Source organism: Hipposideros armiger, unplaced genomic scaffold, assembly GCF_001890085.2.
Source record: "Hipposideros armiger isolate ML-2016 unplaced genomic scaffold, ASM189008v1 scaffold_136, whole genome shotgun sequence".
Classification (NCBI taxonomy): Eukaryota; Metazoa; Chordata; class Mammalia; order Chiroptera; family Hipposideridae; genus Hipposideros; species Hipposideros armiger.
This window is the reverse complement of record NW_017731486.1, coordinates 2111748-2134578: the sequence shown is the minus strand read 5'-3', so window position 1 is coordinate 2134578 and position 22831 is coordinate 2111748. Positions and strand designations below refer to the sequence as shown.

Sequence of the window (22831 nt, the reverse complement as noted above, 5' to 3'; positions counted from 1 at the left end):
AATATGTTACAGTTGTCTGTTTAAGCTGTGTAAACAGACAATGTATGTATACTACCTATTACCTAGTTTTTAGCCCATAAGATTAAAATATAGGGTTGGTTGTTTTTTTTGTTTTTTTTTTTAATTTTAGGGAGTGAATGTGTCCTAGCAAAGTGGTCTAGAAAATGAATATATATGAACATACATATATGTCTGTCTGTCTATCTGTCTATCTATCTATACTCATTTGCATACAGTAATGCAAATCCTGTTTTGTTGTTGACTTCCATTGTAAGATTAAAGTTGAGTATTTTCTTGGGGAATATCATGCATATTGATGAAATTAAAAACTGTTGGTGAAGGCTTTATGATGATGGTTAAAGTCATCACATTATTTGCTCAGGGCCTCATTTAGCAGTTTACTTTTCCTTTTGATAAGCTTCCTGATTCACCCAGTCATTCCCCATCCATCCACCCCTCCACCCACCCAACTTAATTCAGGCCCTGTACTAGGCGGTGGACCATGCAGATGTGGATAGCAGCACAGGTCCTGACCTCAAGGTGTTTATGATTCAATTTGGCACACAGATAATAAAACAAATTACAACAAAGGATCCAGTGCTGTGAACTCTCTGATTCCTCTCCCACTCCCTCTCCTCACAGCCATGCCAGCCTTGAGCTTGTCCTCCCCTTGAAACATTCTTTTTCCAGAGACCTACACCACTTGTGACTCACTCCCTCATCTTCTGGGCTCTGCTGACGTCTGACGTCAGCCACCCTCCCTTCAGTGCTCACACATTGAGTTGTCCCTGTCTTCACCCTGGCCATCCTTTTCTGCCTTCTCATCGGACACATTATGGATTTGGGTAAATTACATGTATTTTGTCACCATTTATCTGAAAATGCTGTTGTGTTTTATTTCTTTGTCTCTCATCAGTCCCCCCCCTTCACTAAAGCCCCTCTAGAACTGGATGGGCGTCTTGTCTGTCCAGTTCATGGTGGGGTTTCTGTGCCTAGAACAGTGCCTGGCACATATGCATCATCGGGGATCGCTGGGTGAGGGAAGAATGAAGGGTGAGGATGTGGAGCTGTGGGGACCACAGCTTGCCTGGGGGACTCTGTGAGCTTCACAGAGGAAGAGGTAGATGCTGAGAACATTCTTTCATTCTGAATTACCCTTGCCCCTTAACTTACACATGCACTTACCCCAGGACTGGAGGAATTTCTCCTCTGATTGTGGATCTCTTATCTCTGCACTTACTGTTGTTCCTAGTAATTTACTCCCCTCGTTTTCTTTTGGTCTGACTTTACTAGAAGGTATGTCATAATGGTTTCTTTTCTCAAAATTTCCAGTTTGAGTCTGACCTTGAAGGTATAGAAAACAACTTAGAGGTATATTTTATAAATTTTATATGTTTGTGTATAAAGATATAAATTATATACACTTAAGTAAACAAATACATATATTTTAAGCAACCAAAAATTGTTTTGTATGCATTTAAGTGGATTTGTGTAGAACTTGGAATCAGGTCATGGATAATAGCTCTTTGGGGAGAAATGATTACTGTTGCTCTTGCCATTCAAAGCCAGGCAAGTGTGAGGCAAGGCTCTTCAGAAAGCTGTGATGTTGGCTCGGCTGGACGTGAGGAGAGAAGGTGGAGAGGTCAGCCCCTTCCTTCCTTTGTGGGTGAAAATTAGTCAGAGAGGGATGGCTCAATGGGGACACAATAAGTATTTTACCTCCAGAGTTACAGTCAGACTGGTGGGACTGCATATTTACACCACATTTCTAAACAAATCATAAAACCGGCAGGAGTCTGTGGAGGATTAAACACTGATAGGCCACGCTGGAAGCAGAGAATGATGGAACCCAATGATAAGGTTCAAAAGTGGTGGAGCTATTTATTGGAAAATGCCAGCTATCGTTTCTATGAATGGGTTCTTTTTATGAAAGCCAGAACAGAATACACCATTAGTTTTGCTCTAGGGTGGGGATAATATTTCTCTCCCCTGATCCTGCTCGTAATTGTTCATTGTTGTAAATGGATGCCTCACGTTCTGAAAAAGGCAAGGACAGTTGGTACGTTTGCGTGTCTCTAAGTGATAGAAGTAGTTGCAGGTGTATATGTACCCCTCGGCCTCAGAGGACAGTAAGACAGCTCATCTTCGTGCCTCTTCAGCTCTGTAGCCACTGCTAGGGCTTCTGTCTTAAGCTGCAGACTGTATTTTTAGTTTCCTGGTGAATTCTCCAAAATGGATCTCTCTTAGCACTTCAAACTCAGTGTGTCCAGAGACAGACTTATCAATCACACCCCTACCTGCACCTTCTTTTGTCTTTCCCATTTGTATCGATGATGCCACTGTCCTTTTAATCACCTAGGCTTTAGCACTGGCCATTGTCCTCACTTCTGTTGCTTCCCACCCTCAGTTGCCTGCCATGTGCTTTAGGTTCAGCTGTTCTGCTTTTGTAGTCTTAGAAATTTTCTTTCTCACTGATACATGCTACAAGATGGATGAACCTCAAAAATATTGTAAGTGAAAGCATGATTACATTTATAGGAAATATCCAGACTAGGTAAATCTGTAGAGGCAGAAAAAAGGTTAGTGGTTTTAAGCGGGTGAGGAGAGGGGAGAAGGATGCCCGACTGCTTAATGGGTGTGGGGTTTCCTTTTGAGTGATGAAAACGTTTGGAACTAGATAGAGGTGATGGTTGCACAGCACTGTGAATGTACTAAATGCTCCTGAATTGTACACTTTAAAATGGTTAATTTTTAACTTCAATTAAATTGCTTACTTTCTCTATTTTATCCATACTTTCACCAGTCTCCTCTCAAATGAACATCTGAGGCCTGACACTATGCAGTCCCCGCATTAGAGGCATGCACTACTTCTAGTGTCTCCCTTTTCTGTTTTATCTTCTATGCTTCCCCAAATCTGACTGTGTCACTCTGCTTAAACAAACAAACTTGCCTTGGTTCCCAATTGTCTAACCTCCTAGCATGACACAGAAGACCTTTCCTGCCTGGCCCATCTCTATCCATCTCCCAGCTAGGTTTCCCACCCCATGACTGTAAACCCTAGAGCGAAGTAAAAGGCAGTTGAGAAAGATGAGAAGAGACTATGCCCTCTGCCATCCTTGCTTTTTTTTTAGCCAAACCATCCTGCCACCTGTTGGCAGCTCAGCTCAGGCTGGGAATTGAACCGGCGACCCTGTTGCTCAGAGCTCGCACTCTTGAGCGAGCTCTTAACCAACTGAGCCAATTGACCAGCCCTTGCCCTCTTTGAACTAATAGATGAGTGTCTTGAAAAGTCACTCTCTCCATCGACAGATTAGGCGATTAAAGAGGGCTAGCAATATTAACCCATCTAGAATTGTCCCTTCTGGTTAGTCAGCTTGCTTGCTTGCTCCCTGTGCCTGTTCACGCTGTGGTCCGTGTATCCAAACACCCATACACCCCTCCACTTCCGCAAGCTCAAAAATTTTTGCCTGTTTTTGGGGAGAGGGAGTATATTTCTTCCAGTACTCAACTCTCTCTATGGTGGAATATCTCAAAAGGTTGAAAATGGTTAATCGTAGCTTAGTTTCAACTTCTGAAAGATTGCCCAAATGCTTCTAGTCGGTAATCTTTGTAATAAAAAATTTTTGAGTACTTATTATATGCTTGACACAAATAATAACTAGCCAAGTTAGTCAGCATTTGCATGGGACAGAGACATGTTCTAGATCCCTCTAGGAAACTAGGATTAATGGTTTGTTTTTTTCTTATTGAGGTAAAATTGACATTAAACATTATATTAGTTTCAGGTGTACAACATAATGATTTGCTATTTGCATATATTGCAAAATAATCACCATAGTAAGTCTGTTAATATCTAACACCATACGTTGTTATAAAATATTTGTTTTTCTTGTGATGAGAGCTTTTAAGATCTATTCTCTTAACAACAACCAAACATACAATACTACAGTATTATTTACTATAGTCACCATGCTGTACATTACATCCTCATAACTAATTTGTTTTCTATCTGGAATTTTGTACCTTTTGACCTCCTTCACTCATTTCACTCACCTACCCCCTGGACTGTTGAATGGAGCCTCAGGGAACCAACTAGCAGTCAGATAGCTCTTGTGGGACATCTTTTATCACCATTCAGGATGAGATACTGATTTTCTGGGTTTTGTTGAGACTTTTTTCGTGCCTAGTAAATGGCCAGATTTTGTAAGTATTTCTTGAGTGCTTTAGAATAATATGTATGCTCTAATTTGGGGGTACAGACTTTAATTTAAATTCATTAAATTGAAGATTTTCAAACTTTAACCCACAGCAAGTACACTTTATAGCAGCACTCTGTATACAAATATAAAGGTTTCACAAAATAATGCTTATCTTTTCCATATGCGATACATTCTGATATTTTCAATTCTATTCCGTTTTACTTTTGAATGTTGTTATAAGTTTGATTTATAGTCCATTAGCAGATTGCTGCAATTTGGAAATAATGTATCAGATCACTTGTTGATTGTGTTGTTCAAATTTTGTATGTTCTTTATAGTTTTGTCTTGTCTGCTAAATATATCCATTTGGGATACAATTATGTTAAAATCACCCATTATCATTTTGCATGTAAATTTTCTTCCTGTAATATGTCAGATTTTACTGTATATATTTTGACTATAAATGCATACAGATTTAGAACTGTTCTTTGTGATGAATTGTTCACTGTATCTTTAGGTAATGACCTCTTTATTCTAAAGTAATGCTTTTTGCTGTAAAGTCTACTTCATCTGCTTTTATCATCTATACCAAATTTATTTTGGTTAGTATTTGCCTGGTATAGCTTTTTGGTGATCCTGTTAGTTTTTATTTTTCTGTGTCATTATGTTTTAGGTGTATTTCTTGTGAAGTGCATTTACATTATTGTGGTTATTGATTGCATTTTTTTTCTATTGTATTTTATGCTCTTTATATTCCATACCTTTTCTTTTTTTTAATGTTGATTTCTCTTTGATTGATTGAGTTTTTAATTCTCATGTCTGTCCCTTGGTTAGGGAGTTATACATTCCATTACTATAATTTTAAAGATTACTCTTACATATTTTACATGCATGTGTGACATTTAAAACTAATCATTATCTCCATTTTTCTGAATAACAAGGGTATCTTAGAAAACTTCAACTCCATCTCCTCCTGTCTTTCATACTATTGTTATTTAGTATCATTTTAGTTTCATCTTTTAAAAATAATCTCCCCAAGTTAGCTAATTTCATAATTACTGCTTATTTAGATTTATTTGCATGTTTTCCAGTCTGTTATCATTACTTCTTGAGTGTTACTCCTTCTGAGTTCAGTTTCCTCTCACTGATCTATTAGTTATCCTGTAGTAGTTTTTTTCAGTAAATGATGTTGTACGAAAATGCTTTTATTTCATAGTCATGAAAGATATTTAGTTGGACATAGAATTATAACACTTTGAAGATAATATTTTTATTATCTTTTGGCTCATTTTCCTATCAAGAAGTCTGCGGTCAGATAATTATAATTTTTGTGGATAGTCTTTCTTTACTTCCTAGTTAACTTTTCTCTTTGTGTTTGGTATTCTGTAGTTTTAATCAGATGTATCTAGATTTATTTTTATTTTGCTCAAAGTTCATTGTCAATTTGAGTGTTTATGTCTTTTATGAAATCTGGAAAGTTCTCTCTTTGAATAATGTTCAGTAGAAACATTACCTCTTTGAATAGTGTTTCTTCTCTATTCTCTGCATTTCTTCCAGAATTCCTATTAGTCTTATGTGGGATCTTCTAATGTTGGCCATTCTTATTTCATCTTGCATCTTACCTATTTTTTTTTAAAAAATGTTTTTAACGCTCTGTGCTACAGTCTGGATGATTTCTTCATTTCTTGTCCAAGTTACTAATTCTCTTTTTTACAGAAAAATTACTGTTTTATTTATCCACTAAATTTTCATTTCAATGAGTTTACCTTTCATTTCTGGACTTTTTAAAAATTTGCGGGCTGGCCTAGTGGCTCAGTTGGTTAAGAGCTCACTCAAGAGTGTGAGCCCTGAGCAACAGGGTCGCCGGTTCGATTCCTGGCCTGAGCTGAGCTGCTGCTGCTGAGCTGCCAACAGGTGGCAGGATGGCTCGGCTAAAAAAAAAAAAAGTTGCTTGTTTTACATAATATGTCTTTCCTTATCTATTGCTTTTAAATCTTTAAACATTTTAAAGTCACAGTCTCTTTCAGTTCTGTTATCTTCAGTTCTTGGTGTTACTAATCCTTCTGTTTGTCACATAGGCTTAGAGTATTTTTATACTTCAAAGGATATTTTTTTCCCCCATCACCCAGTGTCCTGAGAAGAAATCCCCCTTCCTAGGTGATTTTTAGCTTCCTCTCAATGGGGTTGCATCTCTTCAGTGAGTTGCCCAGGTGCATTTATGGAAGCCTCTTGTCACATCCCTGGCCATGAGGGCCTATTTCTGCATCTGGTAATTTCCATTATTCCCTCTTACCCCACAAAACTTAATATCTTATGTATTTCCGACAGTAGGGAATTTTCCTTTTTTGTGTGAGTTCAGCTGTGTATAAATTTTTGCTGCTTATTTCGGGGAGAGCTCATGATAGCTCAATGTGCTGTGTTGCCAAGACAGGATGTGACGCTCCAGGGCTCAGTGGAAGCTCCCCAGTAGCAGCTCTGGAGTACCATGAGTAACCCCAGTTGTCTTCCAGTTCATGACTCAGCCTTTCATTCCTGCCGCTCTCTCTGTTCAGTTCCTTCCACCCTGCTGCTCACAAGCTCCCGTTTACCTCAGGGCCCTTTTTCCCTCATGGTTTCTCTACATTATGGCTGCTACTCACTGTCTTCTCTGTAGGTGTCTGCTATAGAGTGAATGTTTGTGTCCACCGCCCCCCGCCACTCCTCCCCAAAACTCATATGTTAAATCCTAATCCCCAGTGAGATGCTATTAGGAGGTGGGGCCTTTGGGCAGTGATTAGGTTATGAGAGTGGAGCCATCATGAATGGGATTAGTGCCCTTATGAAAGAGACCTCAGAGAGCTCCCTTGTCCAATCCACCATGTGAGGACACATTGAGAAGGTGGCTGTCTGTGAACCAGGAAGTGGGTCTTCACTGACTCTCCTAGCACCCTGGTCTTAGATTTCTCAGCCTACAGAACTGTGAGAAATACATGTTTGTTCTTTAAGCCCCACCCCCTCCCCAATTTTTTTTTGGTGGTTTTTATAGTAGCTAGAACAGATTAAGACAGTTTTTCTACTTTTTTCACAACCAGTGTGCAAATACTTTTCTCTGTATGTCATATTCAAACTATCAGGCCATCATAAAGTCTGGAAATATAGGTGTATAGACATAATAAACGGTTTGATTGCTATTATGCTACACTTTAATAAAACAATATTGTCTATGTTTTCAGACTTTATGGTCCCCCTTGTAAGAAAAAAATATGTTTGGGTGAGCCAGTGTAAAGCATCTTTGGGTGGAGTGCTTATGCCAGCGCATCTTCTTGGACACTGACCAGGTGGTCAGGGCTGCTGGGGAGTAGGTGAGGGCCTCATACCTGGCTCAGTCAACAGTGGACAGTAGGACTGGCAGGCCATGTGTTTTAGCTTGATGGGCTCTCTAGGATACTTCAGAAGGAATAAGTAGCATCTGGTTTCATTTGCTAATCATGAGTTGGGGGTGGGGGTAGAGTGACTAGCTAGAGAATAGGAAGAGGGGAAGAAATCTGGTGCCCCGAATGGTATCCCAGTTATGTGGCCTGCTAAGTTCATAATGAGGTAAAATGGGACGAGAATGGGAGCAAAAAAAAAAAAAAAAATAGGCGTGTCTGGTTAAGTCTTTCTTCCAAACACTAAAACATGAGAAGAGTCTGGTGTGTGTGTGTGAAGGCTTCCCTGTGCCAACACGCAATTCGCGGACACCAGCAGCGTGTCTGAGAATTCAACTCAATTCTGACACTGTGTATCAGGAGATAGCATCAGTTTCCACAGGTGAAGGGTTCACTCAGTCCCACGAGATCTCCCTCTACTCAGATGTCAGTCACAAGCCCAGGTTGTTACCCGTGCTCCTGACCAAATGGCTACAGATTGGAGGTTCCAAACGACCCCTCCAACTCAAGATGCCAATCACAAATCCAGGTATTTACCTGTACTTCTGACCGACTGGTAATAAATCAGAAGTTCTCACAACCTTCTTCTTGGGTTCAATTAATTGGCTAGGAAGGCTCACAGAACTCAGGGAGACTCATTCAGTCACTAGATTACTGTTTTATTGCAAAGGATATTAAAGGATATGAATCCACAGCCAGATGAAGAGATACATAGTGCGAAGTCCCAAGCAAAGGAGCTTCTCTCCTCTTCAGACTTGGAAAGTTCCAACCCTCGGTTGGTTCCCCTGGCAACCAGCCCCCATCTTTAAGTGTTTCGCAAAAGTCACCTCACTAACACAATCCAGTTGTGGTGGAAAGGGCTTATTGTGAATAACAAGACACCCATTTTATCATTATGATTCTGAAGCTTTTTTAGAAACCGAGGGCAAAAGACTGAATAGTATAACAAAAGCTGCTCCCATTGCTCTTACCACTCAACACATTCCAAAGGTTTCGGGAGCTGTGAGCCAGAAACTGTTGATCAAGACCGAATATATCTGAGAAATATATTTTTGTCATCTCAATGACTAAATATACATATTTCTTATAGAACACAATATAGGACCAGGATTATACCTAGATTCCCACTTTTACTTATTGAAATACTGTCCATTCTATAAGATACTCCCAGAAGTGCCACCTCAGTAAGCCTTCCACAGCACTCTTTTCTGAACTCGGAACAAACATTTTCATATGATTAAACCATTATGTGGTATTGTAGAAAGTTTGAAAAGTAAAGAAAATTGTAGAGGGAGAAAGTTCCCGTCGTGCTAACATCCCAGAGATACATCTGATTTTTCATATGAAATTGGAAACATACCATATATACTTCTTAGCATAGTATTTTTTATTTTTATTTTATTATTTTTTTTAAAGATGGGGGACCCTGTCTTTATTTACTTATTTATTTTTTAGCTGAGCCATCCTGCCACCTGTTGGCAGCTCATTGGCAGCTCAGCTCAGGCCCATGTAGGAATCAAACCAGCGACCCTGTTGCTTAGAGCTCACACTCTTGAGCGAGCTCTTAACCAACTGAGCCACTCGGCCAGCCCTAGTATTTTTTATTTTTAATTAAACTTTTTTGTTTTAAGATACTTATAGATTTGCATGCAGTTGTAAAAAAGAATACAGAGAAGTCCCATGTACCCTTTACACAGTTTCCCCCAGTGGTGACGTATTGAGAAACTCTAGTATAATATCACAACTAAGATACTGACATTGATTCAGTCAAGCAACAGAAGAGTTGCATCACCACAAGGATCCCTCGCATTAACCTTTTATGGCTACATTCACTTCCTTCCTGTCCCCACACTTATCCTTCACCCCTGGCAACCACTGCTGTGTTCTCCATTTCTGTGATTTGTGTCATTTCAAGAATGTTACATACATGGAATCATATGTGTGTAGCTTCGGGGGTTGACTTTTATCGCTCAGCATCAGTCTGCGGAGATTCATCCAGGTTGTGGTAGCCATAGTTTGTGCCTTTTTATTGCTGAGTAGTGTTCCATGGTATGGATGCACCACAGTGGGTTTAACCATTCCTGGTTAAAGGACATCTGGGTTTTTTCCAGTTTGGGGCTATTACAAATAAAGTTGTGAACTTTTGTGTGCAGGTTTTTGTGGAACTTAAGTCTTCTTTTCTCTGGGATAGGTGACCCAGTGATCATTAGTTCCTGGGTCATACAGTAGTTGTATATATATATATTTTTAAAAAAGTGCCAAACTGTTTTCCATTTAACATTGCCACCAGTAATGCGTGAATGCCCCAGTTTCTCTGCATCCTCATCAGCATTTGATGTTGTCACTGTTTTTTATTTTTGCCTTTCTGAAAGGTGGTTTTAATTTGCATTTCCCTAATGACTAATGATGCTGGACATCTTTTCATGGGAAATTTGCCGTTTATATATCCTCTTTGCTGAAATGTCTCTTGAACATTTTCTAATTGAATTGCTTATTTATTTCACTGGTGTTTGTTTACTACTGTTGAGTTTTGAGAGTTCTTTTTTTCGTACATAAGAGTTTATCTAACTTTTCTCTATTTTCTAAATTTTACTTTTTAAAAAATTCCTATCCCCTCACCATCTCCCCTTTGGCAACCATTAGCTTGTTCTCTATATCTATGGGTCTGTTTCAGTTTTGTTTTCTTTATTCACTCGTTTATTTATTTTTTATTTTTTTATTTTTTAGATTCTGCTTATAAGTGAAATCTTATGGCATTTGTCTTTGTCTGTAGCAAATAATTTCTCCCATTCTGTGGCTTATCTTTCATTCTTTTAACAGGGTCTTTCTCAGGCCAAACATTTTTAACTTTGATGAAGTTTAATTTATAAATATTTGTCTTTTATAGTATCAATTTTATGAGCTCTTTGCCTAGCCCTGGATTCTGAACTTTTTCTCCTATGTTTTTTGAAAAGTTTTTTTTGTTTTTTTTAAAGATTTTTATTGGGGAATTGGGGGGATGGGAACAGTGCTGGGGAATTGGGGGAAGGGGAACAGACAAGTTGCTGTCCTTTTGTTCCTCAATCTAGTTGTGGAGGACGTTGCTTCACTGGCCCAAGTTGGCACCATCATTGGGCTCTTCTCTGGCGAGGCAGATCAGTCGCCGGCCTCTGGACGGCCGCTCACTGCGGCTGCTGGCCGCTCACGCTGGCTGCTGGCTACACATGGTACCCCATGGCAATCCACTGCCACAGGGACTGCAGCCCACGCCGTCGCCGGCGACTCATGGCAGCCCAGCTCCAGGTTGAGCTGCTGTTCAGCATCTTAGCTGTAGAGGGCAGTGTCACTGGCCCTCATATGTGGGATCCGAACCGGGGCCCTCTGGCATCCCAAGCCAGTTCTTAACCATCGCGCCACTCGGCCGGCCCTGAAAAGTTTTATAGTCTTATGTTTTACATTGAAATCCATGATCCATTTTGAATTCATTTTTGTGTGAGGCTTGAGACTTAGGTCAAGGTTCATTTTTTAATGCCTGTTGATGTCCAATTGCTCCAGCACCATTCGTTGAAAAGGCTGTCTTTCCTCCATTGAATTACTTCTGCACCTTTGTCAAAAATCAGTTGGACATATTTGGGTAGGTCTGTTTCTGGGTTCTCTGTTCTATTCCATTGATCTCTGTCTATACAGCCTTGACTACTTACCTATATAAATTTTGAAATTGCCTTCTTGGTACAGTGTCTACCCCAACCAGCAGTTTGAGGGTCTCATTTGATCCCTCCATGGCATTTCGGAGCACTCACATCGCTGCCTTATAGGATATATATGTGTGTCTACACATCCCTGTCCTGATCAAACATTCAACAAATATTTGTTGAATGAGTGAAGGTTTTATCATCATTATTTTTCCTTGAAAAAGAGCCATGACATTATTTAAAAGTCTGTCGGTGAGGAATTTCTAATTCTGTAAATGATTACCTCAGGACAGTTAATACATATCAGTGATTCCAGTCTAGGTCAAGTATTTTGACAATGACCATGGATCATAAAAATCATCCTGTTAAGTTAGTGGTAAGGAAAGCTTCTGTTCATGGCTTCCTGAACATTCATCCAGGCTTAGGGTGCCCACTGCTGGGGTTGTACCACACCCATTTGTCCACTGTGAACTGGGTGGCCTCCTCCTCTTTACTTGCTTCCTGTAGCATTTTGCCCACAGGCACTGTGGGTGCTCAGGCAGTCTTGCAGGCAGGGAATGGCCCCTTTGAGATGACTACAGCAGAAGCAGCGATGCTGTGTGAGCAGCCATCGGTTTACAGGCCACACTCACTTCCCCCAGAGGTTTAAGATCCGGCCATTTATCTTCTTCCTTCAACACAACCTTTCTTGGAAGATGGGAATCTTATATAATATGGAAAGTAACACTTCAACATGTTATCTATTGCTGTTTAAGCGTTAGAATGGAGCTTGTGAATTTTAGTTAAATGGACACATTGCTTTTCTTAAAAAAAAAAAATTAAAATGTAAACCAAGCATATATTTCTGAATAATTTAGATTTTCACTAGGCAGTTAACGGTACCAAGCTTGTGCTATGGGAATAAGTAAAAAATTATTTCTTTTCAAAATATGCATTTGATTCTTAGAGTCTGTTATATTTATATGCTATAAGTGGTGTCATGTATATAATAATATTATATATTAAATTATAATATAATTTATGTAACTTTTATCCTTACATACAGAATCAAGAGTCAGAGAAATAGAAATGCTTAGGCAATACTACATGGTATTGTCTATTTCCTGAGTATACTTTCTTGGTATTTTTCTGACTAAAGTAAGAGCTGTCATACATTAAGTGGTATGATTATGAGCCAAATAAGCAGTTTTCATGTTTTTCCCTTACTAATAAAAAATTATTCAGCAAGTTATACATGTATTATACAACCATACAGAATGTCTTACTGTTGAGCAATTAATCCAGTAGCATTTCAATTTTTGACCTAAAGATGAGCCTCACAGAGAGAGACCCTAAGCTGTCCTAGGGAACTTTCCTCCTGGTTTTGTTGTACAGGTTAGTTAATTCTTTTACTGAAAGAATGTTTGTGTTGGGTGGTTGGGTTCTCTTTTGTTCCCCAACATCTTGGATGCTTTTTCTTGTGTCCCACAGCAGTTTTACTGGAACAAGGGAATGTAGAAAATGTGGGGTGCAGTCATCAGATGGTTGGCATTTGAATATAGACGCTATTCATCTTTGGATGCTGACGTGAGCTGCTTGCCCAGGCAGAGCAATCTTTATCAAATACATATTTGTGCTTATTATTTAATTCTGAACAGTTGGAGTAAACCCTTGTCAGTTGTATCCCCATCACGTGTGGTTTTATCTCTTCTGGCTGGAGGTCTGGCTTGACTCTGAACAGAACTGGGGGACTGGGAGATGGAGAAGGCAGTTTGGGGGAACCAGTGGTGGGACATCAGGGTACCAGGCATTCCTCCCAGGACTGTTGAACCACCACGCTGGGAGTAAGGATGTGAAGAGGCTTGGGAATTTTTGGTCATCTGTGTTTATTCACAGGGATTAGCAACAACTTTTTCTTCATAAATGAGTGAAGCAAAATCATTTCTGAAAAAATCTTTCATTTACGGGTATTATTTTTTAAATAAATCATAGGAAACATTACAGTTTAAAGATGATGTAATTTTTTGCAACAGGGACCTGTCTGCTTTGGCGTAATATGTGTGTTTAAAATACTTTTAATGATCAAAAGCTTTAAATATTCCTACTAGAGGAGAGTTGCAGGAGCATTCTGTCATGTGAGCTAAAGATGATTTTCCCTCTGGCTGACTGATTTGATGCAGGGGCTTGGTCAGGCCATTTTTTTTGCTTTTCAGTTTTGAAGTAATACTGGGAGTTTCATGTTTGTTTCCAAGGATTCTCTTATGTAGGATTTTTGGTTTGGGTTTGGATATATCTTTAAACAAGGTTACTCATGGGGTCCCCTAAGTGATGAGGGCCCAGATGTCATATGCGTATAATGCTCATGGAAACATCACGCATTGGGATTGCTTGAGAAATCACTTTTGAATAATCTGCTTGACGCAGGGTTTCTGAACCTCCACACTTCAGACCCTTTGGGCTGGATAATTCTTTGTAGTTGGGGGCTATCCTGTGCATTGTAGGATGTATAACAGAATCTCTGGCCTCTACCCACTAGATGCAAGAAATAACCCCCTGCCCATTTGTGATGATCAAACATGTCTGTGGGCATTGCCCGATGTCTCGGGAGGGGGCAGTTGAGCACCACTGCCTTAGAGAGACAAGCAAGTGCAAAGACTAGCAGGACAGCTCTCCCTCCACCTACCCTGGAACTCCATTTAGAGGAAAAATCCTGGTAGACCAGATAAGTATGTGGTGGTGGTGACTTGCATTTGGCTTTGACAACGGTGTCAGGCTCTTTCATCTTAAAAGAGGTTTTGTTTGATATGATTGTGAGGGAGCTACACAAAGTTTTTCTAGTACCTCAGGCAAGTTCTCTTGTCTCCCTTTTTACTATATTTAGGCTCAAATCCTATAAGTCTAGAGCTTGATAAATTACTTTATTTTCCAAAGGGCCTGTGTTTTCTAACTCGGCAACGAGGTGGGCAGAAGGTAGGCCCTACATGTTCACCTTTGCTCTCAGCCTCTTGGATAATATCTTCAGAGGTGCCCTTTGAAATGATTGTGTAGATGTTTGGAGCCTTCCTTGCAGGAGGACTGGAGAACAACAGTGCTCAGAGTGGGTTTTGACAAGGTACGTCTTGCACCACCACTTTGATTAGGTAGTGAAAAGGATTGTAGAAATACATGCCAAGGACCAAACCCTTTAGCTGTGTCAGTCCTGAGATGCTCCACTGTGGATGCACATTAGATTCCCTTGGGAGCTTTAAGAATCCTGATGTCCAGAACCTCTGAGGTGGGGAGCGGGGGGACCCAGGCATCTGTGTTTTTTAAAGCTTCTCAGTGATTTTTAGATCAGCAGTGGCCACTGCGGTGGTGAGTTGGTGTGTCTGAAGCATACTCATAATTGTAACTAAATATTTCCCTCTCAGGAGCAGTACTGAGGGTTGGTTAGACTAATGAAGAACAAAATAAGTTTCCAAAACTGGTGTTTGGGGAAGATGAAGCCTTGAAGTGACCTCTTTTCATCAGAACAGAGGCACCAGACGATTGAGCTACAACATATAAGTGGTCTAGTGAGTTGGGCACTTCGCAGTCATGAGGTGTATATTTATGACTGCAGAAGATGTAAAGGGCAGTGACGATGTGGCTTCCAGTGTATTCATTATAGTTTTCCTAAAACACATCAGAGACCAGATTATAGCATATACGTGACAGTGGTCTTCATCTAGCTAAGTTCATTTGAACCTACCACTCAAACTCACTCCATCCCTCTCTGCCACCTTAGTTTTGTTTTTTCCCCCCTCTTCTATCCTTTTCCCCTTTTACTCGCCCAAGGAGCGCATCCTTCTAGCTGTGTGGATTGTGCTGATCGTGTGTGGCTCTGGTGCTCCAGCTCACCAGTGGGACAGGAACCCCAGTTAGAGTGCAGGGTGGCCACATGGTCAGTCTCTCCTCTGGGCCTCTCATGGGCCTTTGAAACCACCCCACTCAAGTGCTGGGATTTTGTTTTATTCAACCACTCAGAATAACAGAACACATTGCCAGAAAAACGATAGAAGGGGTGAATGGTGATGTGCTAGCCTAGGCATCTAACACTCTGTTCTTTAATTCTGGGAATTCCTTTAGTGGGGGCAGGTGTGGGCATGGTGGTGGGTGATGGGGAGGAGCAGGAGATGGAGCCCCATGAACAGAATGAGTGAGAGGCCCCCCTTACAGCCATAACTGAGGGTTACCCTGAGTACTTGGGTCATCCTCAGTGCTTTAAGAACCTCACCTTGTCTCATCCTTAAAGCAACCCACTGAGCTGGGTGGGGCAGACCCATTTTCAGTGGAGAGAATGGAGCCTCAGTGACAGTAAGTGACTTGCCCCGGGTCACGCAACTTGTACATGGCACACAGGACCTTACACCAGTGGGGAACATTGACTTTATAAGGGACATAACAAATACTTTATTTATTTTTTTAACCAAAGTGGAGAAAATTCAAGGGCTTATGTGTGCAATGTATAAATGTGTCTACTATTATATATTCAGGCTGTGTGTATGCAAAATAAAGAAGTAAAGAAGATAAAGGATTGAATCCTCCTCATTTTTTAACCCTGTGTCACATAATCAGACTGGATATAGTTGTTTCCATTGGTGAACCATGTTCCACTGACTCATCAATGAAAAGGTAAAACATTAAGAGAAAGTAAAATTATGCCAATTAAATTATGACATCCATAGGTCATATACAGCCTGAGTGCAGAGATGTGAAAATGTATATTAAAATCAATAAAATATGGCATGTACCTATTTTTTTTTTTTTTTACTTTATTGGGGAACAGTTTTTTTTTGTTTGTTTGTTTTTTGTTTCTAACTTGGCATGTACCTATTCTTAAAATTCCTTTGGATAAGCCCTGTTAAGCCCCTTGCCCAAATTACTTCCCACCTGAGGTAGGTACCTAAGGAAGCGTGAGGGGATTTTGAAACATTGCTGGAGCTATCTGTTGCCATGTCAGATGAAGGAAGATTTTCTGCAGCACCTTTTTAGAGTATTCCTGTAGCGTGTGCTGAATGTTGCCTGTGTTGTCACTGTTCATGTTCTTCTCTTCTACAAGGTAGTCAAGTTCTGAAAGGCAGGACATTCCCATAAATGTTCCTAGAGCTGACTTTTACTTTCATCTTAAAAACAACAAATGGAACTAAACTTAGTAGAGTGGTTGACATTCATTATAGAGAGTTTTACTTAGTTCTTGCACTAGGCTACTAGGCTCCCTTTTGACATTTAGTAAGGAATTTAAAGACAGACAGAAAAGTTTAAAGAGTTTTAAGGATAAGTTTTGAGAAAGCAATAAGAAGTGTCCTGTGGTAATGGTACTTCCCAGCAGTATTTAAAGACTGGGGCTGGGGCCGGCCGAGTGGCGCGATGGTTAAGAACTCGCTTGGGATGCCAGAGGGCCCCAGTTCGGATCCCACATATGAGGGCCAGTGACACTGCCCTCTGCAGCTGAGATGCTGAACAACAGCTCAACCTGGAGCTGGGCTGCCATGAGTCGCCGGCGACGGCGTGGGCTGCAGTCCCTGTGGCAGTGGATTGCCATGGGCTACCGTGTGTGGCCAGCAGCCAGCGTGAGCGGCCAGCAGCCGCAGTGAGCGGCCATCCAGAAGCCAGCGACTGATCTGCCTCGCCAGAGAAGAGCGCAATGATGGTGCCAACTTGGGCCAGTGAAGCAACATCCTCCACAACTAGATTGAAGAACAAAACGACAGCAACTTGTCTGTTCCCCTTCCCCCAACTCCCCAGCACTGTTCCCATCCCCCCAATTCCCCAATAAAAAAAATCTTTAAAAAAAAATAAATAAATAAAGACTGGGGCTGGTTTAAACAACTTTTGGAATGTTAACAAAGGATGGTGCCTAGAAGCATGAGGCAGACATCAGGGCTTGGTGGCCTGGGCTGACTGTCAGGGAAGGTGTTCTTGGAGCTCTCTTTAGAACCTAGTTGACAGCAGGTGAAGTGAGCAGAAACCATTGAAGACACCAAGCAGGAACCTCACGAGATGGCAGCTGGCTTCTGGGGTGTCTCCCTCAAATTCTTCAGATCTGAGAGTATGACTGAGAGGATTCAAATACTAAATAATCTAGGCTAACCACTGAGTGTTGGATTTGAGTCCCAGGACACACATGGAGGTGGAAATCAGCCCTTGACTACGTTCAGAACTGTGCAAGAATTGGGACCACACAGGGTTCCATATCCAACTGCAAGATAGAAACTGCTACTAAGTCAAGGTTCTGGTCCCTTGAATCAAGGGTCCATGTGACCAGTGGGCTGACTTTCTTGTTTGTTGTTTTTTTGGACTTATTTCATCACAATAAAGAAAGTGAATTTGATTTGGGAAAGTGTGTTCTGCTTTATTATTAGGTGCATAAAAATTATGATTGTTATAACTGGGTAAATTGTACCTTTTCTATTATTAAATATATTCCTTATCCCTGTTAACGCTTTGTCTTATATTCCAATTTATCTGATATTGCTATCAGTATCATATTATGCCAATATTGCTACATTATCTTTCTTTTAGGTATTTTTTACTTTATAATTTTTCTACTTTGTTTTAAAATTTTCTGTATCATTATGTTTTAAACAGCTTAAGTCTGAGTGTCTATGTGTGAGATAATCCAAATTTATCTTAATAGGTGAGTCTATTCCATTTAGAGTTATCGTGATTGAAATTGTAATTGGACTTAGTTCTACTATTTTATTTTACATTTCCTGCTACCATGTTTCTTTCTTTTTTCTTTTTTAAGATTTTTATTGGGGAGTTGGGGGGATGGGAACAGTGCTGGGGAATCGGGGGAAGGGGAACAGACAAATTGCTGTCGTTTTGTTCTTCAGCCTAGTTGTGAAGGACGTTGCTTCACTGGCCCAAGTTGGCACCATCATTGCACTCTTCCCGGGAGAGGCAGATCAGTCGCCGGCTTCTGGACAGCCGCTCACGCTGGCTGCTGGCTACATATGGTAGCCCATGGCAACCCACTGCCACAGGGGCTGCAGCCTACGCTGTCGCTGTCGCCAGCGACTCACAGCAGCCCAGCTCCAGTTTGAGCTGTTGTTTAGCATCTTAGCTGTAGAGGGCAGTGTCACTGGCCCTCATATGTGGGATCCGAACCGAGGCCCTCTGGCGTCCCAAGCCAGTTCTTAACCATCGTGCCACTCGGCCGGCCCTTTCTTTTTTTTTTTAAACTGCCTGCCTTCTGTCAAAAATATTGGGCTTGTTTTTAATTCCCTTTATGGATTTAGAAGTAATATCTCCTCTCTCTGTTCTTTTACTGATTCCCTTTGCAAATTTTAGCAAACATACTTACAGTATATTTACTATTCTTCTAAAACAAGATAAACTCCTTATGACACTGAATTGCTGACAGTCATTTAGTGTCATCTTCCATCTTCCTCATCCGCCTTCCCCCATCTTAAGCTCCCATTTTTAAAAAATTATAAATACTTGTGTTGACTCACCATTTAGATCTAAATTTACCAACTGCAATTATTACTTTTCTTTCTGGGTTCTTTTTCTTCCTGCTGGAATGCATCTTTTAGTGCTATTTGAGCAAGCGTAAGTAGGAGGTAATCTCTTCAGAGAAGCCTTTGTATATCTAAAAATTAACTACAGTTTGCCTCTCAGTGATCATCTAATTTGGTAGAGAATTTTAGGTTAACAGTTATTTTGCTTCAGCACTTCTGAAGGTAGAATTCCATTAATTTGGGGGTATCTATTGTCACTGCAACCGCTGTCAGCCTAGTTAGCATTCTTTGCAGGTAATCTCACTTTTCCCTCTGGTTCCTTTTAAGATTTTCTTGTTACCATTGTAGTTTCACTATGTTGTGTCTTGATGCAGATTTCTTTATTTATCCTTCTTGGGACTTGCAGTGCAAGTTTAGGATTACTTTGAATATAGTGGCCCAGCCTGTTTGGTTCAGGGTACATTTGCCTGATGCCTGGCAATGTTTGTGAGGCATATCTGATGACACAGAGACCAGTAGCAAAAGATCTCAGTCAGAGCTTTTAGAAGTTAAAATCTGTAACCACCAAATACAGGCCCTCTGAGGTGGCCACCATGTAATCTTACTGGAGTGCATTGGTCTTAAAGAATAAACGTATTTTGCAGTTTTCTTATTTCTCTTTCAATACTATGCAGGAAATAAAAAGTTTAGGCAATAATTTTATGTCAGCATTTCCCTCCCAAAGCGTTTTACCTGGTCTTCCATTCTTATCCTAGGGTACTTTCCTTTCTCTTCAGTACCTATGCAGTGAAGCAGGCAGCCATCTGACATTATATAAAATAAAGTAGAAAATTCAAAGAGTGAGCAAGTACCGTATTTGCCGGCGTATAAGACGACTGGGCGTATAAGACGACCCCCTAACATTTCCACTCAAAATACAGAGTTTGTTATATGGGTAGTCTATCTGAAGTGTACCTGGCGTATAAGACGACCCCCCACTTGGAGGCATATTTTTCAGGGCCAAAAAATCGTCTTATACGCCGGCAAATACGGTAGGTGATTTTTGTCTTCTCTTGCAAAGTTATTTGTATTAGGTACTCTTAATGTGAAGCCCTGAGGGTTTGTAGCACAATTTTTGAGGTGATGGTCTTTAATATTTTGAGATATGTTGGCCAATAAACACAAATAATTAGAAAACTACCTTGGGGAAGATTTTGGAGGTCTTGTTGACCTCATACAATTTGCAGAGAATGAAGGCATGGTATTTCTTTTGCTTTCAGAATAGGAAATAGAGCTGTCTCTTTTGAGGTTCCCCTCTTTTCCCTCCACACAATACACAGTTTTTCTCAAGAACTGCCTTTTAAAGTCAGGTTAGACTGACCTGGCCCATATATAAGTCAGAATACACTTCTTTAAGGGTCAGAAGGGAGGCTCATGGAGCCCTTCTTGACTAATTTCCACCTTGAATGGTTTGGTAGCAGCTATAACACATCAGCAAACCAGGCTCAACAGAGTGAGAAATCACAAATTAAAACCTTGAGCTGTAGATACTGTACTGAGGCAAGAGTTCACCTAACTCATAGAGGACATCACTGAAGTCTGAAACTGGTATGTTTTGGTGCATGTCATGCATGTTCATAAAAAAAAATATACCCTGAAATGTGGGGAGCTAAGGGGTGGTACTATAATAAGGGACAGGCAGGGGGCTGCTCCACTGGGAAGTATGTCCTCCAGCAGGATTGTGTGTGTGTGTGTGTGTGTGTGTGTGTGTGTGTGTGTGTGTGTATGCATACTGTGTGCACAGTGGGGAGAGGCAGTAACAGATAGGTTCTGCTAGAACATGAAGGTATTTTCCCTTAGAAATCCCTATACATATCTGTGGCATTTATAAGAGATCCTGCCCCACCCAGGATGTATTTTCCCTTTGTTATTGAAAATATATTTTTCAGAGATCAACATCAGCATCTGTCTTATATTCAGAGAGGTCAGAGTAATTCAAGAACTGACAAGTTCAAGGAGAACATCAATGTGGTGAAATAGCACTGTTTGATCACAAGCCTCTGCTCAGAGGGAGGTCAGTGTGCATGTTTTGTTTAATTGCTGTACAGAGAGGGTTGCTGCAAGTATCTGTGATGGTAAAGGGAAGATGAGAGGAACGGTTCTCTTCTCAAGGTTTTGATTTAACAACTACTGTCTCCTTGGAAAACATGTCATGTCCCTTAGAGCCATTTCTGCTGAGCGAGTGTGGCGGTAGATATGTCTTAGTAAAGAAATGGTTGTATGTTGCTCTTTTTGCTCACTTACATTTATCTGGGTTGTTCTTCCACTAATCAAATTTCAATCTTTAGAATTCTGTTACCCATATGCATTCAGTGATGCAAGAACCTGCTCAAGCATGAAAAATCCTTGAGAAAACATGATAATGGCCTTTTTAGGATAGTGCTTCATGCTTTGATTGTAGTTGTACTTTATAGCCCTGTGAGACAAGCTGATCATTTTATCATCTCCGTTAGATACCCTGAGGAGATTAATGGGCATCATGTTAGCTAATTCATTGAGAAAGCCATGTAGCTGCTGGACTGTAAGCTTCCTCAGGGCAGCCCTGTGGTCACCGTTGTAGCCATAGTGCCAGGGTGGCACTGGGACAATAGTTGCTCTTATATTTGGTGAATGGAATTAAAAATTAAACATCAAACCAGATCTTTTGCTTCTTAGGTCTCCTCCCTACAGATGCAATGTTCTCTCCACAAAGCAGCCCCAGCCGTCTCCCTTTGTACAGAACAGTCTAGGGCACAGAACATTAAGTGATGTAGCCAAGATTTCCTTGGTCCTAACGAACACTTGAAGTGGGATGAGTGGAAGGTTTGAGGGCTGTGGGATTTTTGCCTTGAAACCTTGGTCAGGTCTGTAAAAATTATATGGATGGCAACAGTAAATGGTGCAACTCAGTAAAAGATTATGGGATGGGAAAAATAAATGGAATAACAGCAAAATAGAAAACTGAAAGATGAGAGGAGCCAACTATTGGGTTGTTGGAAAAGTCATGACGTATTTTCTCTGTTTTTCAAAGGTCATTTACTTATATAAAGAACAAAGATCAATCAATGATATAGTGTCCATTTTGTTCGATAACCTTTTGCCATCTTTCACTGAGCTTCATAATTCCTCGTTCATGGAAGGACCTGTCTTTATTTGCAAAAAACTGAACAAGGTGCTGATTTACAGCCTCATCTGAATTGAACGTTATACCACGCAAGGAGTTTTGAGGTGAGCGAAACAAGTAGAAGTCTGACAGCTCAAGGTCAGGTGAGTATGGTGGGTGTGGGAACACATCCCATCCAAGCTCCAATAATTTTTGACGGGTGATCAAACTTGTGTGTGGTCTCACATTGTTGGGATGGAACACAATCCTTTACAATTAACAAGCTCTGGATGTTTCTGGATGATGGATTTGTTCAAACTGTCCAATTGCCGACAGTACACATTCGAATTGATTGTTTGGTTCTTTGGTAGGAGCTTGAAAAACACGACACCTTTAAAATCTCACCACAATGAGAGCATAACCTTCCTCTGATGAATGTCTGCTTTCGATGTCATTTGAGGTGAATCATCACATTGGGACCAAGACTGTTTGCACACCACATTGTTGTAAACAGTCCACTTCTCATCACCAGTTATCAGTCGCTTCAAAAAAGGATCATTTTCCTCACGTTTAGTGAGCATATTGCAGCTGTTTATACACACCGTCAAATGAACTTCTTTGAGTTCATGCGGAACCCAAATATCGAGCTTGCTTACGTATCCCAGCTTCTTCAGGTGGTCGTGCATGCTTGAATGATGGATGGTCAATGTTTCTGCAATCTCTTGTGTTGTGTAATGTGGGTTTGACTCGATCAGTGCCTTTATTTTGTCATCATCAACCGCGGTGGGCCTCCCTGACGGAGGAGCATCGTTGAGATAAAAATCACCAGCATGGAATTTCGTGAACTATCGTTGGCACTGACATTCTTTTTTTTTTTTTTTAAAGATTTTTATTGGGGTATTGGGGGGAAGGGAACAGTGCTGGGGAATTGGGGGAAGGGGAACAGACAAGTTGCTGTCCTTTTGTTCTT

The 22831-nt window shown here is 40.6% G+C and overlaps 1 protein-coding gene across 5 annotated transcripts in view; it reads left to right on the top strand.

The window, feature by feature from the left end:
• Positions 1–22831, top strand: part of MTCL1 (microtubule crosslinking factor 1) — a 132146-nt gene that overhangs the window by 12871 nt on the left and 96444 nt on the right. The gene's annotated exons all lie outside the window — the stretch shown is intronic.